This window comes from Salvia splendens, chromosome 4, assembly GCF_004379255.2.
Source record: "Salvia splendens isolate huo1 chromosome 4, SspV2, whole genome shotgun sequence".
In the NCBI taxonomy this organism is placed as follows: domain Eukaryota; kingdom Viridiplantae; phylum Streptophyta; class Magnoliopsida; order Lamiales; family Lamiaceae; genus Salvia; species Salvia splendens.
Window position 1 is genome coordinate 6,366,786 of NC_056035.1, and position 8,443 is coordinate 6,375,228.

The following is an 8,443-nucleotide window of genomic DNA, read 5'->3' on the forward strand; positions in this document are numbered from 1 at the left end:
GTTGAGCTCAAGTCCTTTTTCTTTTATTTCTTTTTTTTTCCCATTAATTCCTACTTTAAAAATATGCAAATACAATTACATAATTGTATTTGTATATACTCTAGTCGATGAAGTATATTTCTCTATACGGCTAAATGAGGGAAACTTTTGACAATTCTACTATAATTGTTGATTGTTAGACGAAACTCAACATTTAAAGTTGAATTGCTAAAGGTGTCCTTAATTTAGTTATGTAGAAAGATCTTCTTCGCCGGTTAAGAGTATATATATAATACACTTATACGTTTAAGAACTTCAACGTCATTTCTTGTCATTTGTAATTAGTTCTTCACTAGTAGTCTCATTTGTATTTAAATTTTGTTTAAGACTTCAAGACCGCCATATGTTTTCAATTTGTAATTGTTGTAACTTGTAACGTGTAATTTGTAAACATGCTATTTCAATAAAATTGCAACTTTAGCCGTATTTTTTTCAATTTTATTTACTCACATTTCATACAAAAACAAACTTGAAAAGTGTAAATTAATTTGATTAAAATTGAAAAGTTGAAAAATGCAAAAAAAAAAAAAAAATCGTCGAACCGCCGAACCGGCCCGGAACCGGCGGTTCAAGCCGAAAATCGGCGGTTTTGAACCGCCGCGTAACCCGCCGGTTTTTTGAACCTGAACCGGAACCGCCGGGAGCTAGGCGGGCCGGTTCAGGTTCGGCATTTTCTCGACCCTTGAACCGCCGGTTCGGGCCCGGAACCGGCGGTTTACGACCCTTGTGCATGCCTTTGTGTCTAGTAAATTAGTAATATCAAATTTTTAACATAGATTACCTTAAAATTTTGAAAACCACATCATAAGTTTAAAAGTTTAAATATATTATTAAAAATTTAAATTTACAACAACACATGAAGCTAGGTTTCGTGACGGTCGTCTCAGTTCCCACGTTACCACGCAACTATTGACTATAAGGTCATCCACAACGCTGTCATTAAACCGTTCCTTAACCGTCCCTTAAATTACTATTTAGGGCTCCATTGTACTTTTTTACTCCATCTCGTAACTAAGGGACGGAACCTGCAACCCCCCGTCACTTATCCGTCCTTTAAATTACTATTCATTCAATTTCATTTTTTTATTTTTTTCCAACAAATTCAATTAATAAAAAACACACTTCATTAAAAATAAAATAACATTACAACATAAAATTCGTAAAAAATTAAAAAAAACATAATTAAAAATCCTAAAAAATTAAAAATATATAATTTAATGTCATCCGCCAAAGTTTGCCCAAATGTGTCCCATTAGATCATCTTGGAGTTGGGTGTGGGCGGAAGAGTCACGTGTCCTTGCCCGAATAGACAACCGTTCTTGTATAGACGGATGCACTTCACTTCGAGACTGACTACTGGCGTGTGAGCTTCCGGGGGCTTCAGGGTCGAACCAATTTCCCGCCTCGGGTCCTTCGTCGTGGACAATCATGTTGTGCAAGATTATGCACGTATACATGATGTCGACCATGCTCTCCATGAACCACGTACGATCCGGGGCTTTGATAATGTTGAAGCGCGCTTGGAGAACCCCGAACGCCCGCTCCACATCCTTCCGAGCAGCCTCCTGCTTCTGCGCAAAAAGCGTCTGCTTTGCGTTCACAGGCATAGTGCACGCCTTCATGAAGGTTGGCCACTTCGGGTAGATGCCTTCGGCAAGATAGTACCCCATTTTATAGCGCTGGTTGTTAGCGGTGAAGTTGATGGCCGGCGCTTTACCATCCAAAGCTTCGGCGAAGAGGTCGGATTGGTGGAGCACGTTTATGTCGTTGTTCAAGCCTGGGACCCCAAAGTACGCATGCCAGATCCATAACCGGTAGTCGGTAACGGCCTCGAGTATAACGGTGGGGTGGGTGCCTTTGTGGCCGCTCGTGTACGACTCCCTCCATGCCACCGGACAATTCTTCCATTGCCAGTGCATGCAGTCGACGCTGCCAAGCATCCCGGGGAATCCATGCACTTCTTCGTGAAGGCGGAGTAGGAACTAGCAATCTGTCGTGCTTGGCTTCCGGAGAAATTCGTACGTGAAGGCTGCCCGAACGTCTTTGCAGAATTGGAGCAAACACATTCTCCCAGTGCTGTCTCCAATGTGGAGGTATTCGTCGAACACATCCGCCGTTTGTCCAGTCGCAAGCTGACGGATTGCTACAGTACATTTCTGCAGCGTCGTGTGGCTGGGATGGCCGACGGCGTTGAACCTTTCTTGGAAGAACTCTTCCCGTGCCTCCAATGTATTTGCGATGTGGAGAAATAGCGGTCGCCGCATTCGGAAACGGCGACGGAAGTAGGTATCTCCCCACACGGGTTATCGCAGAAGTAGTCGCGGACTAACATTGCGGCGGCTTCCTCCCGGTTACGATGGATGTAAGTCCGTGAGCGTCTTTGGGGCGGAGCGGCTTCCTCCTCTTCCTGGCGTCGATCTTCTTCAAGTGATTCTTCCATTATTTGACGCATTTGCTCATATGGATCTATGCGATCAATTAAATTTGGGGAATAAAAGAGAGTTGATTTGAGATGGAAATTGGAGTGGAAATGGAGATGATTTGGGAAGAATAGATGTGTAGTTGTGTGTGAAATGAGGATGAATTAGGAGTATTTATAGAGTAAAAAAAAAATTAGAAAACGGCTAGAAAACCATTTTCCACTTTTAATTTTTTTAATTATTTTATTTTAATTTTTTTAATAATTTATTGCGTCAGCGTGACGAATCCCACTCGCGGGCGGGCGAGTGGGCGTCACGCATGGCCTGGGAGCGCGCCACGTCGCGGGAGCGCGTGGCGAGCCGTCCCGTGCCGTGTCTCGGCGTGACGGGCGATCCGGCGAGACGGTGACGGGACGAGACGCTGCAATGCGTCCCGCCACTGTTTCGTCACGGAGTAACGAGATTCGGGCCACCCGCGTAACGCGCTGCGGTGGCCTAATAGTAGATATTTCACATTTTCTGACATAATTTGTATAAATGTCACCATTTTCCCAGTTCCACATATATATCAAACAACTTTCAAAATTCAATCATACTATCTCCCTTATTATATCATCGTTAAATGCAAATTATACAACTGATACTTCTTTAAACCTAAAAATCAAATGTGTTTCAAAACTTAAAACTACTAGTAGTATCATTCTATATTTTGCAGTAGTAGGGAGTAGTATATAGTTTTTTTTTTGTTTTGCACATCTACTCATTTTGTATGATTATCATTTATCATGCTCCATGTAACAACTTGTTATAATATATGGAGTACAATACAATTTTTTGAAATGATAACCATATTTATTTATATATTTTATTTTTGACTACGATTTTATGCATTTTATACTACTTTTAATTATCTCTCTCGTATTAGAAATGAGCTATCGGTTGTTGTGAAATAGGTGGGCGCGTCTTAGTTCTTTACAATATCACTTAATTATTTAATAAATGATAAAGTGCTAATAATATCGAAGAAACAAGATAATGGATCATGGTACTTTTGTAATAAAAGTAACATATACGATATAATATATAATGATTTATTAAAATATGGTAGTTATAAGTGACCCAAATAAAGCTCGAAATCACAAGTGAATTTGTCATAAAAGTTTTATTCATCTGCTATTTTTTATTTCTACTACAAAATAATCTACCTAATAACAAATTAATTAATATAAATAAAATCCAATTTAAGTATAAAGGAATTATGTACATTTAACATCTTTCCTATTTTATTGTCCACATATTTGCCATAGACTAAAGTCCCAAAATGGTCCTTAACATATTGCGTTTTTTTATTTTGGTCCAAAACATTATATTTTGAATTATTCGGTCCCTCACATTTGAAATCAGACCACATTTGGTCCATTTTGGACGGTTCCGTCAAAGTTTAGACGATTTTAATTACCGGGTCACAAATCCGTCACTAACTGGGAGAAACTGATCCGTCACTAATCCGTCACTAATCCGTCACAAAATTCGTCACTAATCCGTCACAAGCTATTCGAGATAATTGATCAGCTTTCTCGCGACTATCGCAACCTCGCGACACAGTTCACCAGATCCGGAATGTTCGAGAAGAAAGGCCACGGCGTGATCTACAGCTCTGCTTCATCTCGGTGCTCCTCGCCACCTGCTTCTACGGCTTCCTCCGCTGGGACGATTTCCTCACACACATTCTCTCCGGAGGCCTCCTCGGATTGATCTGGATGCAGGTCGCCTACCTAGGGCACGACTCCGGTCACAACAACATCATGATTAGCCCTAGATTCAACAAACTGGCGCAGATCCTCACCGGTAACTGCATCACCGGCATCAGCATCGCCTGCAACAGCCTCGATTACGACCCCGATCTCCAGCACCTCCCGATGCTCGCCGTCTCCACCCTCTTCTTCACCAACCTCACCTCCAAATTCTACAACATAAACCTCGAATTCTATCCAATCGCCCGATTCTTCATCAGCTACCAGCACCTCACCTACTTCCCCGTGGTGTGCGTCGCCAGAGTCAATCTCTATCTCCAGACATTCATCCTCCTCCTCTCCAACCGCAGAGTCCCCGACCGAGCCCTAAACATATTGGGAATCATGATTTTCTGGACATGGTTCCCTCTCCCCGTCTCATGCTTGCCCAATTGGACCGAACGTGTGCTCTTCGTGTTAGCCAGCTTTTGCGTCTGCGCCATCCAACACATCCAATTCACGCTCAACCACTTCACCGCCGACGTCTACGTGGGCCCGCCCAAGCGGAACAACTGGTTCGAGAAACAAACCGCCGGGACCATCGACATCAAATGCCCTTCTTGGATGGATTGGTTCTTCGGCGGGCTGCAGTTTCAGCTGGAGCACCATCTCTTCCCCAGGCTGCTGAGGTGCCATTTGAGGAAAGTTTCCCCCATCATTAAAGACCTCTATAAGAAGCACAACTTGCCCTACCGGAGCTTAACCTTCGTCGAGGCGAACAAGTGGACGCTGTGAATGCTTAGAACCGCCGCGGTTGAGGCCCGTGATTTCTCCATGACTCCCAGGAACTTGCTATGGGAAGCTGTCAACACTCATGGATGAGAGATTTCAACCACATTTTGTTTTTGTTTTGAAATTATTTTTGAAAGAAAAGCTGATCAATTATCTCGAACAGCTTGTGACGGATTAGTGACAGATTTTGTGACGGATTAGTGACGGATTTGTGACGGGTCAGTTTCTCCCAATTAGGGACGAATTTGTGACCCGGTAATTAAAACCGTCAAAAATTTGACGGAACTGTCCCAAATGGACCAAATGTGATCCGATTTCAAATGTGAGGGACCGAATAATTCAAAAGATAATGTTTTGGACCAAAATAAAAAAAAAAACGCAATATGTTAAAGACCATTTTGGGACTTTAGTCTTTGCCATATTATGAAATTATTGGTATGCGAAAGTGTAAAATTTGAATGTTTATACAAATTGCCAAATTATATTTATGAATATTTTATACTCATACAGGTTGGGAATGTGCAATTCCTTAGTAATTACCTCCTATAAAATAACAATATCAAGTGACTATCAGAACACAAAACAAACAAATACAAAATAGTACACGACACATAAGTATGATTTATTCTAAAAAATGAGGTTTTTCATTTCATCATTTGTATTTGTGTTTGAACATTCTTATTTCTATCATACTACTTTCTCTATGTCCTCGAATAAGAGTTCCTTTTTTTTCATTTTTGTCCACCCGTGAATAAAAATCCCGGTTCATAATTACTATAAATGGTAAAGAGACCTCACATTCCACTAACTCATTTCACTCAAATGCCATTTAAAACTAATATATACAAGTAATACTCATATTCTACTATCTTTCTTCAACCTACTTTTCTTAACCGTTTTTAAAATTCAAGCCGGATAGAAATGAGACTCCTATTCACGGATGGAGGCAGTACTACTTATTATGTATACTTGCTTTCGAGATATTTTTTCCAATAATGTTATACTTCATTTGCCCATAAAAATGTACACTTTCCATTTTCATCTGTCCCATAAAAATATGAGCATTTACATTTATGAAAAGTTATCACAATTTATTATTCATATACATTAATTTATTTACAATTTATACTACCACTACAACACTAATAATAATGAGTGTCTCATTATCCACTAAAACTATTTAACGACCCTTCTACTCACATTTCTTACTTTACCAATTTTGTTTTAATTCATGTATTATACTATATTTGTATAGGACAGATTGAGTAATAATTGCACTTTGTCATTGTGTTGTTGTCACATTCATGGAGTACTAATTTGTCATGTGATAAATTGTATTGATCCTTTTAACATTTCTAGTATCTCTATTTCAAGCTAATTAGAATTGTACGATTTTAGATGGACTGATGCATAATCTATGTCTTGAATCTTCCAAACTGTCTCTTAAATAAAGTAAAATATAACAAAAATACACATTTTAAATTATTTTTGATCATATAATTCCTATATAAATGACTGATCTATCTATCCTATCAAAATGTCACTCAAGTAACAAAAATGCGAAATAATTATGAGAGGATTAATTTATTTCTTTATCTCAAAAAGAAGAAGAAAAATCAAGAAGGCCAACATTGTATGAGTATTATTTATAATAAAATAATTAGCCAAAAGAAAAAAAGAAAAGAAAAAAAAAGGAGTAGCAGAAGCGTAAGAGCATCCGCAGCGGTGGCGAAAGTCGCCACCGCCGTCCGCGCCGTTGGCAAGGCGAAGGACCGCCGCCGCTGCAGCCGCGCCGCTGGCACGGCGCTGCTCGATGTATCAAGCACGTCCGTGCCAGCGGACGCACACGTGTCGCGCTCCCATTCGTCAACGGCATAGCCGTTGTGTTTAAACTTTTTTTTTATTTTTTTTTTAAATCGGTTTTTTATTAAAAAAACCGATAAAAATAAAAAAAAATTTCACTTCCCCAAAAAAATATATCCGTTTATAACCGTTTTTTACACCTTTTTAAAAAAAAATTCATTTTTTTTACCCCAAAAATACACACTTTCATCTATAAATACCTCCAATTTCACCCCAAAAATTCACATCAAACTACACAACTCTCATCATCATTCTCCAATATCCATTCTCATCTCCATTCTCTCATATCCATTTTCATCTTCATTCTCTCATACCCTACAACATCACTATGTCCGGCCAAGACGATAACCCTTCGGGCTCCCACGGTTGGAACCCCGAATGGTTCGGTTCACAACCGTTTCCTAGTCCGGAAACGGAATATTCGGCCCCTCCTCAAACCCAAGATTCGGCCGTTCCGGGTGGCTATCGTCCATACCCAATCGACGACCAAGGTGCCTCCGAAGGGCGCTACGGGTGGACACCGGAGCCTAGGCATCGCGCCCCTTCCCAAATGCCGATTCCTCCATCTCGCGCCGGTGTCCGCATACCGTACTCACCGGCGGAGATGGAAAGATTGTTCAAGGCGTACTTGGAAATCTCCGAAGATGCGGTGGTTGGAACGAACCAATCCGGCGATCACTTTTGGTGGCGCGTCTCTAGCCGGTACAATGCAAACCGACCGCCCGGAATGATCGAGCGCAACGAGAGTATGGTGCGCAACTGCATCGGCCGAGCCAACGAAGAAATTGGCAAGTTCAACGGCTATTTCATCCAGGAGTCCCGGAATGCCGGGAACGGCCGAAGCGAGGTCGACATCATCACCGCCGCGCTGAGCACCTACCAATCCATGAACGGTAATATCTTAACGTTTGGCAGGAGACGCGGACGCACCCGAAGTATAAGGGAGGCATAACATCCTCCTCTAGCGGCTCCTCCAAACGATCACGGTCGGTAGCCCTATCCGACTCCGGCTCGGAAGAAGTGGCTAGCCAACTCACCGGAGCTAACTTGGGTAGCCCCGACGCCGGACCGAGCGGTTCCCAACGCCGCCCCCAAGGAAGGAAGAAGGCGGCGGCCAACCGTCGTCGCGGCTCGACTCCCGAAGCCACTTCCGAAGCCGCTCCCGCTCCCTATGTGCCACCTCCACCCCCGAACAACTCGCTGTGGATGCTCTTAAGCCAACTCAATATGGCCGATAGGTCATTTATGACCCCCACGCAACTTGAAACACACGAGACCATGATAAAAAGGTCTCCAAAAACAATTGGGGTTGATCCCGCCGGATGCGTAGTCTTATTAGGAATTTAATTATGTAATTTTTAATTTTTAGGATTTTAATTATGTAATTTTTAATTTTTAGGATTTTAATTATGTATTTTTTAATTTTATTTGTAATTTGTAATATTTATTATGGTTTTTAAATGGATTTTAATATTATGGAAATGTTATTGTTTAATTGAATTTTATATTAATTGTGCTCGTCCTTGCGGAAGAGCACAGTTGTGGGTGTTGTGCTCTTGCCAGAGAGCAGGCTGAATAGTACCGCTCGGGCCCACA

General features: G+C 41.4%; 1 pseudogene; it reads left to right on the forward strand.

Annotated features, from left to right (window-relative positions):
- Window positions 1-3,494: 3,494 nt before the first annotated feature.
- On the forward strand, window positions 3,495-5,152 carry LOC121800563 (annotated as a pseudogene).
- Window positions 5,153-8,443: the final 3,291 nt, after the last annotated feature.